General features: G+C 54.1%; 1 long non-coding RNA gene across 1 annotated transcript; it reads left to right on the forward strand.

Annotated features, from left to right (window-relative positions):
• Positions 1 to 4,606: 4,606 nt before the first annotated feature.
• On the forward strand, positions 4,607 to 8,117 carry LOC139076082 (uncharacterized). The gene is made up of 3 exons (XR_011527307.1): positions 4,607 to 4,748; positions 6,767 to 6,920; positions 7,776 to 8,117. It is a non-coding gene; the product is annotated as an uncharacterized lncRNA (long non-coding RNA).
• The last annotated feature ends 4,298 nt before the right edge of the window (positions 8,118 to 12,415 follow it).

The following is a 12,415-nucleotide window of genomic DNA, read 5'->3' on the forward strand; positions in this document are numbered from 1 at the left end:
CACTATGTGTGTGCACATTGTGTGTGTGTGCACAGTGTGTGTGTATGTGTGTGCATTGTGTGTATACACAGATGTGCCTCTGTGCTCGTGTTTGTGCACAGGCAGCCAGCCATGCTCACCACCTGCTAATGCTCCCGGGCTCTCTCTCGCTGGATCTCAGCCCATTTCCCTGAATCCCCTGGAGCCAGCACTGAGCTTCCCTGGCCTGATCTCCATCCCTCCCCTACTAGGCACTTAGGAGGTGTGTGTCCAGAGCCGTCTGTGTCATTGTATTGGAGTGTGAGTATAGGGGGACTCTGCATGTGCTCAGAGTGCAGGCTGTATGTGCATTTGTGCATGGCACGCTTAAGTGTGGACGTGCATCTCCAGTCCCTCTGCATGGCCATACATAGTAGGAAGTAGGGCCTGAGAAAGCATTGCATGGGTGAGGGGTCTGGACCTGGAGGTGGACATTCCTGGGCTCAGGTCCCCACCTGCATGACTGTTGAAAGGGAGCATTAGTACTCATCCCATCCAGTTGCCGGGGGATTAAAAATGATGATGTTAGCTGTGATATCCAGGGTCCAACCAGGAAACCAGAAACACCCTAATTATTTAAAACAGAGGGAATTGAATGCAGGGAGTTGATCACAAAGGAGATGGAGGAGCTGAAAACCCAAATGGGATGGTGTGATAACCCAGAAATTAGCAGTTTCCTTCCGGTAGGAAGCTCCCATCCCCCAGGCCTGGAGGGACAAAGGGAAGAGGTGGGGTCACCCAGTGGAATCTGGCTCCACAGGGGCTCTGCTCAGGGGAGCACAGAGCTGCTGCAAACAGTGGCTGCCTGTGGCCGAGAAGATGGAAGCAGCCTGACCTCTCCTCACGCCCTCCCGCCTCCATTCGTGCCTCCCATGGCTGAACCTGGGGGAGACGGAGGGCCAGGCAGCCTGGAGCTGCCACCTGCTATGGAGGAGGGGAACTGAGAGCCAAGACCACAAGCAGACCACAGAAAGCCTTTCAGTGGGTCCGTCTGGGGTGTGCTGAGTGGGGGGTGTGTACGCGTGTGCTGTGCTTGGGCAGGTGTGAGTAGTGGGTGCAGATGGTGGGTGTGTACACACACCTGTATGTGTTCACAGCTTATATTGGCACATGATGGACAGCTTGCAGAGAGTGGGGTCAGTCCTCAACCCTGGTTGTCATTTACCGTGTGCCTGGCACTCTCCCATGCCCTTTATAAACACTGGCTCGTGTAGTCTCACATAGCCCTGGGATAGCTACTGCCATCATCACCCTGCCCTCCCTTTACAGATGAGGGGACCATGGCACAGAGAATGTGAGTAACTTGCCCAAGATCACACAGTGCTCAGTGTGACACGGCATCCCCTCTTGGAGGCCAGGTCCTCGCTGTGTGCTGGGCCCCGCCCAGGGATGGCCAAAGTCTTGACTCCACCCTGCTCCAGGGACCCAGCTGAGAGGATCAGTCTTGTACCCTTTCCCTTCGTCTGGCTCCCCAGATGGGGAATGTGGCCCCCAGCAGAAGAAATGGCTAGCGTTCATTCCTTCTAACGTCATTACCGACTTGGAGAGGCCCAGTTATGCCAAGACAGGTCTGAACGGGCCATCAACACCAAGGTGGCCATGCGCCCTGGGGCAGGACCTCGTGTGAGGTGCTGATTCCTACACACTGAGAGAGACCAACCCTGCCTGGGCCACAGGCTGCCACCTCGGCCCACGACCCTGCCACCCCTGCCGGTGCAGATGCTGCGCTGACATCCCGAGTGACTGCGGGTGGCTGGGGTGGGGCAAGAGCAGGGCGTGCAGGGAATGTCCAATGTGCCCTGGACCCAGGAGGAGGCTGAGTGTCACTGCGGATGTGGCAAGGGCGCTAGCCTGCAGAGCCAGAGGAGGCGGCTCACCAAGCCACTCGGGAGCACACGTTTAGTGAAACACACGAAGCCTTCTAAAGTGTGCAGCTCACGAAAAATGAAAACAAAGCAGGCACACACACACGTACACTCCATCCCTTTGTTGTTTACAGGAGACACCACCTTAATTATGAGGGCACAGGTCAGTTGAAAAGAAAACAGCTGCTGGTTGTGTTAATATCAGGCGAGGTGGGCTTCAAGACCAGGGGTGCTGTGGGCAACATGGGGGACGACTTGCAGGAAGAGTTAGAAACCCTCACGAGGTGTGCACCTGACTCGGAGCACACTCCATGAGCTGAGACTGCCGGGTGAGAACGAGAGACGGCCGGGTCCACGGTTGATGTCGGAGATCTGGGAACGTGCACCCCCTCTGCCCAGCGACCGCGGGTCAGTGGCTCTACCAGTCGGGCCTGAGGAGGGCAGAGCGTGTGCGGGCCCTGCATCCTGGGCTGTCGGGCCTGGCTTTTGCTTGATCACTGGAGCGCCTGCTCCACAGCGTGATGTGGAGATTCAGAGCGCAGCTTTGGAACCAGACAGACCCAGCACCGACTCTGAGCCCCCGGCAGCAGTTTTCCTGAGCCTCTAAGCCTCTGTTTCCTCATCTGTGAAAGGGAAACAGTCATAGGCGCCATCTCTGAGGGGGTTATGATGACAGGTGTCCCCACAGTTAGTGCTTAGTGTGACTGCAGGGGACCTGCCACCAGATCCCCTGCAGGGCCAGCTACTGGCAGACAGCCTCTCTGAGTCCTGCCCCTCTGAGAAGTGCCTTGGCTGAGGAGCCACCTCAGCAAAGTTGCTCCCCAGGGAGCCAGGGTTTGCATCCAATTACTGCTTGATGGGATGGGGTATAAGACCAGGCTCCTGTGCCCCAACCTGGAGCCACCTGGAAGGATCCCGACTGGAGAGCTGGTCATGGCCTCATGAGACTGCTTGGCAGCTCAGTTTGGCCCTCTGCCTCCTGCTCCCTCCCCTCACCAGTTGACCCCAAGGGCACTCCCTAATAGAGTGCTGCAGCCTCATCTCTGACTCAGAGCTGGCTTGGGAACCCAATGAGCTGACATTGCTTCATTGTTAGATCCTAGGTACTGGGAAACGATGGCAGTCCCTGGTCCGCGCCCCTGGGCTCATCGTCCACAGGAAAGCTGACGGTGCAGGGCAGTTGGGCTGAGTGCCCCAGGGAGCTCGGGGCGCAGCGGGCCAGGCCGTGGGGTCAGGGAGAGCCCTTCTGAGGAGCCGAGGCTGAGCCAGAGTGGGTCGGGGAAGCGGCTGCTTGTCTATCATCGTATTAATAACAATGGCAGCCCACCAGAGACTACCTCCACGTCAACTGGAGGAGACGCAGGAAACAAAATGAGACACATCCCTGAGATGGCTCCACAGCCATGGACAGGAGTGACGCGGAGCACTCAGAGAGAGGAAGGAGTCTGTGCCCGATGAGCCCATTCTTTGGATGAAAAAATACCACCTATGCACAAGACAAATACACAAACAAAGAAAAAGGCCAGAAGGGTCATACAACAAAATGCTATAGCGCTTTTCTCGGGGGATAGGATTATGGGTGTGTTTTGTTTTCTTTTTTATAATTAACTGTATTTTCTGTTGTTCTACATTGGCCTGAACATTTTTTTCAGTAGTGCCCGGGCTCGATGCCTGCCGCAAGCAGAATGCCCGTGGTGGTGCAGCCCTCTACAGCTGGGCCTCCCTTCCCAGGGGCCGTCCGGCCCTGTGGCTGGCCCCTTGGCAGGGTCTGGATCTCCTCAAATAGAGAGCTTTTCCCGCCTGTTAAGCAGGGCAGTGATGGGGATGTAGCTGTCTGAAAATGCGGGGTTGGGAGAGGGGCACGGCAGGGCCAAAGCCTGCCAACGGATCCCCAGGCCATGGGGGAGGACGGCGGCAGGCGGGTCTCAGTTGTCCATCGTGCACACAACAACCACGGCACCGAATGTCTGCCACGTGCAGTCGCCATTCTAGAGGCTGGAGATCCAGCACTGAGCCAAACGGAGGGAGAGCCTCCCCCAGGAGCTTGGAGACCCATAAAGGAGACAGATGAGATAGCATCAATGATCCAGGGGGGTGTTGATCTAGGAGAAAAAGGAGGGGGGCCAGGAGCACCAGGAGTGGGGGATGCCGTGTCCCTTGAGGACAGGATGCACCTGAGCCCCCACTTGCCGGGGGTCCCCACACCCCGACAAGGCAGCTGCCCACATCTCCCTGGCCCAGAACCAACACAGCCAAATCCAGGTTGCTTTTAAGGAAAAACACTTCCACTTCATACCTGATAACCTGCCTCATTAAATTTAATGGACTGGTTATTCCTGTTAACTAAACATCAACTAATTATGAAAAACATATTTGCTGAAGTTTGACTATGGAACAGATAAACAATTACATGGTTATTCAGCCTCAAAACACACGCAGTAATGAAGTGGAGCGCACACTGCAGCAGGGAGGGCTGGGGAGCACTGGAATTCGGAGAGCTCCCCGCTTCCCTCCAGAGCTTCGCGGGTCTCAAGAACGTCAGTGTCCTGGAGAGCTGGGGTCTGGGCAGACGGAAGTCCGACAGGACCCCGGTAGCACCAGGGACAGAACCCTAGCTCAAACGGGCTTGAGCAAAAAGAGCGTGTTGGCTTACGTGATTGAAGAGTCCAGAGGAAGCCTCAGGCATGGCTGGAGCTAAGGGCTTAAACGCAGCGCCCAGGACCTGGCCTCTCTCCCGCATCTCTTGGCTCTGTTCTCTGTCGCTTTCATTCACAGGCTCCATCCAGGAAGTGCTGCAGGATTCCCTCCATGTCAACAGTTTCTCTTTCCCTCCAGCTCCAGCTCCAGCGTGGGGCTTACGACCAGGTAAGAAATTGCTCTCGAGCTAACAAAGTGATATCAGGAACCTCTCAAGGGAGGCCAATAAACATGAAAAAATGCTGTACATCCTTATGACTCATCAGGGAAACGCAAAGCAAAACACAGAGAAATAAGCTCTGTACACCCATCTGATGGCAAAACTACAAGGACAGACAACGTGAGGTGCTGGCGAGCGTGAGCATCCCTGGGGCCCTCCTCCCCCGCTGCCAGGAGGGTAGCATGATCAGACTACTTTGGAAAATGGTTGGGCTGTTTCTTATAGAGTTAAACAGCCACTCTGACACAGCGAGTTTACTCCTGGGTAGATACCCAAGAGAATGAATATGCGCATCGCCTGAATGGCATGGAGAGGAATGTTCACACAACTTTATTCATAACAGCCAGGGAGTTGGAACGACCGAAATGTCCATGGACAGTAGAACGGGTCAATTGTAGTTTATTCATACGACAAAATACTAGCTAGCCATGGAAAAGAACAAGCAGAACTCCCCATATGACTCAGATGAATCGCACGTCTCGTGGAGTGAGAGAAGCTGGGTAGAGAAGAGTCCACACTTGTGTTAGCTTTCTAACAACTTAGCACAAACCTCGCAACTTGCAACCACACACCACATCTTTCACACGTGCATGTGTCAGGATCCCTGGCTCAGCTGAGCTGGGCCCCCGCTCAGGGTCTCACAAGGCTGCAGCCGCGTTGCGGCCGGGCTGGGCTCCTCTCCAAGGCTCACCCGGCCGTTGGCAGAACTCATTTCCTTGTGGCTGTGGGATGGAGGCCACCGGCCATCCCCTGCCATGTGGCTCTCACAGGCCCGCCCTCAGCAGGGTGCTCACTTCTTCAGAGCCAGCAAGGGAATCTCTTATGTGACCAATGGAATCACGAGAGAGACCTCGCCTCACCTTTACCCTGTCCTGTGGGGTAGAAGCAAGTCACACACTTGAGGGGAGGGGTCGTCCACAGGTGTGATTCGCTGGGGCACTCCGGGTGTCTGCCACAGTGCTGGATGATTCCGTGTATGTGAAGTCAAGAGGGAGAGGGAGGTATCTTGAGGTAGCTCTCGTGGAAGATCTCCAAAAATCTGTTGGTAAGAGAAAAGAAAAAAGAAAAAAACAAAGGGGGCTCAGAGTGGGGTGTATAGTTTATATCTTTGGAGAAAACAGAGAGGCAAGAATATCCATAGGCATCTGCATTTGCCTGTGACAGTATCCACTGCCTCTGCCAGGACACAGGGAACTTGGTGACTGGTTTGCTCCCCGGCAGTGAGCTGGGGCCCAGCCAGAGGGAGACTGACAGTCCATTGTTCATCCTTTTGTACACTGCTTGGGTTTTTTCACCATGACCGTATATTTTAACCGTATATTTAAAAAGGCCTATTTTCATTGTGAAAAAAACAAAAAGGGCAGACATCTTGGAAGGTAAAGGCTCTGCAGGTGGCAGCAGCCCCTCCTTCCCCTCACCTCAGAGCGTGCAGTAGAGAGGTGAGGGGTCCACCACGTGACTCCAATAGGTCCAGTGAGCTGCCAGCGCAGTCTTGGCCAACAGGCAGGAAGAGCACACCTGAGAATGCACGCAGAGGAAGGCGGAGCCGAGAAAGAGATACCCGATGACATTATTGGGCCCCTGGTTTCAGCCTTGCCTGAAGCCAGGTGTCCTTGGACCTTTCAGAGAAGCAAGTCAGTGGATGTTGCTTTGGATGAAGCAAAGCTAGGTTTTTGTCAAGGCTGGTCCTACCCATTGCTTACGTCTGATGTCTAGTCTGATTGGCCGTTAAACACTTTGAATGTCACCCCTGGTGTTTGTCCCTTGAACCACAAAAGCCCTGCCTGCCCTGGAGGGTTTCCAGTGAGCGGGGCTGCAGTCTGGTGGTGTGTGTCCAGGTCCCAGCCCCTCACTCACCCTGCTTGGCTGGTATCCAGGATGGTGGACTGCATGGCTGGCCACGCCCTTGCCCACGGAGGACACAGCGGGGGCTGGTCTCCTCCACTTTCCATACCTTCCCTGCCAGGTATCCGCGACACGTCTGCTTCTGACCTGGAGAAGACACAGGCCCAGAAACACAGTGACATCGGTGTGGCCCAGGGCTGCTCCTGACCAGGCACGTGGGCAGGTGCTTCAGCGTGCCTTCCCCGAAGAGGAGGAGCCCGTCCTGGGGCTGCCAGGTAAGGTCAGCAGGGTGACCTCATGGGCACAGAGGCAACAAGCACCCTGTACAAAGCTTATGGTGAGTTAGGGAAATCACAGATTCCCTATGACTTCCCTTTTCACCTCCACTCCTGCCCTTGAACCTGACCACATCTGCAGGGCAGGGGTGCACAGCCACTGAGAGGGGCATGTGGGGCTGGGCCCGGCCAGGAGTTTCAGAGAGAGCTCTCTGGAGATGGCTCTGGGATGGCATGGCTGGGAGAGGGCGGCAGCCAGCTGGCGTCACCCTCAGACACTGTGGGGCAGAGACTAGCCTTCCCAGCTGCACCCTCCGAATGAGATAATAAACGGTTGCTGCTTTAAGCCATTCAATTTTAGGGTGACCTGTTACAAAGCAAATACATCCCACGAACCTTGCAGCATGTCCACCTTGTATACTTGTTGTAAGAAAGATGAGGTCCCTGGCCTCTGGGCCTTCCTTTCCAGGGGGATGGGTAATAAATGGCTTAGAAAATGTCAGGAGGATTAGGGGCACTGTTCCCCCGGGTGCATCTCATGTCAGGGGATCAGGAGTTTCTCTGAAGGAGAGATGAGCTGTGAGGCCTGGGGAACAAGGAGACAAGATCCGGAGACGGAGGGCGGGGCGTCCCCAGGATTCCTGAGGTGAGGTCTGCTAAGGGGGACGTCCTGCGGCCCGTGAGCTCTGTGCGGGCCGGGGCAGGACCATCCTGCTGGCCATCCTGCCCCAGCTCCAGGGCCAAGGGGCACGCTCTGCTTCGAGAGGCAGCAGAGCTGGGCCCGCGTCAAAGCAACAGCAGAGGCGTTTTTTTAACTTTTTATTTTGAAATAATTATAATCTACAATAATGATAGCTTCACAGGAAGTTGGAAAGACAGCACAGTGAGGTCCTGCGTACCTTCTCCTCGTCTCCCCCGTGGGAACATCTTACGTAACTACAGAACAACTTCTAGCTATTGAAACCAGGACGCTGACAGGGACGCAATGTGAGTGTCCAGTTCTGTGTCCTTTATTACACCAGTAGATTCACATAGCCATCGCTGTGATCAAGACACAGAACTGTCCCGCCCTCACGCTGCCCATTACAGCCTCACTCCCCTCCCCCCACCATCCCTCACCCCTGGCAACCACGAATCTGTTCTCCATCTCTATAGTTTTGTCATTCGAAAATGTTATATATAAACGGAATCATACGATTTGCATTTTCTGTAATTATTGCTATGTTAGGGCTTAAGTCTGCCATTTTATTTATTTATTTTTTCTTTCTGTTTTCTTTTTCCCGCCTCCCTGTGGATTGCTTGAACACACTGTAGGATTCCATTTCAGCTTATCTGTAGTGTTTCTGAGTGTATCTGTTCACACAGATTTGTAGTAGTTGCTCTAAGAATTATACTCCACATAGGTGCTTACTTCAGTCTCCTGGCTTTTACCAGTTTGGGTGACATGTAGAAATCCTTCCTCTCTTTACATCCTTTACCCTTCCCCATTTATAATCTAATTATCTGAGCTCTTCTAACTATCCCGAGATATCAGACAGTGGTATCATTTTTGCTTTAATCGTCAGTGTAATTTGGAAAGCTTCAGGGGAGACTCAGCCCATTGTTTTTTCCCCCCTTCCAATGCCCCCAGGTTCCTTCTTGGGTTGCTTCCTCTCTGTGTAGAGCGCTGCCTTGAGCTGCCCTTCCAGGGCAGGGCTGCTGGTGACAGGGTCTCTTGCTTTTCCCTTATGTGAGAATGCCTTGTCTTCCCCACATTCCTGAAAGGTATTTTCACAAGTTACAGAATCCATGGTTGACAGATCCTTTCTTTTCAGCCCTTAACACGTCGTTCCACTTCCTCTCGGTCTCCATGGTTTCTAATGAGAAACCTTCGTTGTACAAAATGCTTTCCCTTGTTGGTAAGGCACGTTTCTCTGTCACTGCTTTCAAGGATTTTTGTCTTCAGTTTTCGAAGTTAGACGATGATGTGTCTTGGCATGGATTTCTTTGGGTTTATACCATTTGGGATTCATTCAGCTCCTTGAATCTGTAGGTTTATGTCTTTTGCCAAAATTGGGAACTTTTCACCTATTATTTGACTACTTCTCAGTCCCAACCTCTTTGCTCCTGTCCTTCTGGGACTTCAATGACACAATGTTAGATCTTTTGTTACATCCCACAGGTTCCTGAAGCGCTACTCTTTTTTTCTAGTCTATTCTTTCTCTGTTTTTTGGATTGAGAAATTTCTATTGTTCTATCTTCAAGTTCACTGATTCTTTCCTCTCTCTCCTCTGTTCTGCTGTGGAGCCATTGTTTGTGCTTTTTATTCTGATTATTGTATTTATAAAACAAATTCTGAGATATCCATTTGGTACTTCTTTCTTACTTTGATGTCCTTGCTGATACTTAGTATATTTTCATTTGATTCGAGCACATTCATATTTGCTCACTGAAGCACCTTTTATGATTGCTGCCTTAAAATCTTTGTCAGATAATCCCGTCAGCTGTGTCACCTCAGTGTTGGCATCTGCTGACTGTAGATTCTCAAGCAAGCTGAGAGTTCCCTAGTGCTTCCTATGATGAGTGACTTCTGACTGGGTCCTGCACATTTGGAGTACTGTGTACTGAGCCCCTGGGTTGCATCTCAACCTTTGGTTTCACACCTGGCCTCCTCTGACCCTGCACGGGTGGGCAAAGAGGGCATTGCCTCATTACTGTTAGGTGGCAGGCAGGTCCCATATCCCTGCTTCAGCCCAGGGATTTTTAATGAAACAAGAAAACCTGGACTGCTTCCCTGATCCCAGGGGGTCTGATTCTTGGAGCCATGGGGTGCAAGGGTCACTATGCCCTACAGAGAGGGTAGCAAGGATGGATTTTCCAGAGGCCACAGCCCTTGAGAGGACTCCCATCCTTGGGATATCATCGGTGACCTGGCTGTGAGTCTCAGGGTGACAAGCACTCACTATGTGCCTCCTGGGTGTGGTGTGTGCTGTGGGAGCCAGACTGAGCCAGAGATTGCAAACTAGAGGCCTGCTGGCAAGGCTATTCTCACTGGTGGGTCTTGTTCACTCAACACTTACTCAATAGTCTGTCCATGCTTTCCACAGAGCAGGTGCTCTCAAGCTCACAGCTGGCTCCAGCTGTCACCAGCTCCTAGATTCAGCCTGCCACACTATTTACATTCATCACCTACCTGGCCCCTGAAGTCATCTGAGTTTGCAGCCACAGAATGAGGTGATGCTGAGCCCCTCCAGTGCTCTTGGGGAGTATCTGTGGAGTGGTGGGGGGGCTCTGCTACTGTATCTTCTGTGTAATGCAGTATTGACAGTGACCTCGTTGCATCACCAAGGCTGGAGAAGGGCTGGTGACAGACCTGAGCCCAGACTGGTTACAGCTGGCACAGAGAGGGACAGGAAGCCTGAGGAGGGCTTGTGAGTGGGGAGGGGGCTTCCTGAAGGAGGGGGCTGGGAGCTTGGGCCTTGAAAGATGAAACATAGAGGTGGGGCACTGCTGGTCAAGGGCACAGCATGGGGAATGAACTGAGGCTTGAAGGCATCTTTGGGGCAAAAATCTCAGGGTGGCAAGAACACTGGGCCCACTGGAGAGAAGCAGCCTAGCAGGTGCTGGCCTGCTGGCCTGTGGGCCCTGAACACCTTGCAGGTCCCACAGCCAGACCTGCTTGTTTTGATAACAGAACCTAGATTTTCTTTGGGAGAACTACTGCCCAATGCCACCCCCGGCTCTGAAGAGGTCCCTGATCCCAGCCCACCACTGTCACATTCTACACCCTGGCCACGGTGAGTGGTTTGAGGGGCCACACGGTCCAGCCTGCTTCACTGAGACTCCATTCAGGGAATTTTCCTGGACCTAATGAGAAAGAAGTGCCTGGAACTCCCGAAGCCACCATGCACAGGAGGCCCAAGCGTGTGTGAACCAAGCTAGTGGCCAGCAGAGCCCACAGGTGGGGAGAGAGTGCCAGGGCTGGAGGGCCATGCTCTACCCAGACCAGACATGCTCACATGCTGCTCACCTGAGCCATACTTGGCCTTTGGAGCTTCAGCTCAGCTGATTTCTGTTGCCTGCAACCAACAGCACCTGACTCATAAGGGCAGGGTGTGGGAGGAGGCCAAGCTTGGGTCTTAGCAGTCTTCCCTTCAGAATGTCCGCACCTGGGCTGAGCCCCTCTCCTCCTGCTTGGGAGGACCAGGCCAAAGGCATAGAGTGTGGTGGTGTCTCTGTGCACACCCCTCCACTGGCCTCACCTTGTCTCTGGCTCCTGGACAGGCCTCCCCACATCCATGCTGGACCCCCAAACCTCTCTCCACCCAGTGGCCAGAGTGGGCTTCCTAGAATGCAACAGGAACTGTGGCTCACTCCTGTGCCCACGGTAGCCGCCAGTGGACTGAGCTGACACACCCATCCCACAGGGATAATGATGAGCCAAGATGACCCACGGTGCTGCACGCACAGGCCAGCCCAGGGCAAGTGCCCACCTACCGCCAAGGAGCCCCAGGAAGCACCTTCTCTGTGCCTGAGCCCAGTGTGCATGCATGTGCATGTATGTGTGTGCATGTGTGTATGCGTGTGTGTTCATGCGTGCACAGACTATGGGGTTGGAGGTGTTCATGTGTTGAAGGAAGCCCCCGGAGGGTTTGAGCAGGGAAGGGTGCCTACTATCTCTCCTCTCTCCGATTCCTCTGGGCCACAGGGTGGAGAGCTGAGTGGGGAGGGGCTGAGTGGGAGCTGGTGACCAGGCAGGGTCCCCACATCCTTGGGGCAGGAGGTGATAGGAGTGGGGAGGTGAGAAAAGGATGAGTTGGAAATATTTGGTTCCAACATGGGGGTGAGGGACAGACAGGAGTCAAGGTGACTCTGGCTCTGAGCCTGGCGACCATCACCCAGGGAGCTGGGGTGCCCAGGACCCTCTCTGCTCCTCCCCCCTGGCCTCCTCCTCTCCCCGCAGTGGTGGGGGCCTGCCTCCAGGAGGGAAGATGGCACCCATGAGTTTTTTGCACATAGCTCTGAGTCACCAAAATGCAGAAGCGGCCCCTGGAGCTGCTAGTGGGAACTTCGGCAGGGACTGAAAGAGGACCCTCCTCCCAAACATCCCCCACTGGAGCCCTGTTCCCAGGAGTGGCTCCACATCGGCCAACAATCTCCCCAGCCCTCTCAAACTGCCTCGGCAAGCAGAAGCGAACGCCGCAGAGGAAACCCAGAGAGGAAGCGCCCCAGCAGCCCTGCTGACTCATCTCCCCATGATGGGGGGCAGCGCCAGCACTGGTGAGGAGACACACGTACACGCACATGGGAGCTCCCAGCTCAACCTAGCAGGGTTCCCCCGGGACAGGCCGGGGCTCCAGAGTACGGGACGCACCGTGCTGGGCTCATCATAGCAACAGTTACTTACCAATTTCTCTCCAACAAACTGCCAGTTGGGGTCTCCTCTCCACATTGCCTATTGGATTGTTGCCTTTCCCTGATTGATTCTGGGAAGTTCCTTCTATGTCCTGGATATG

This window comes from Equus przewalskii, chromosome 15 (assembly GCF_037783145.1).
Source record: "Equus przewalskii isolate Varuska chromosome 15, EquPr2, whole genome shotgun sequence".
Lineage (NCBI taxonomy): Eukaryota > Metazoa > Chordata > Mammalia > Perissodactyla > Equidae > Equus > Equus przewalskii.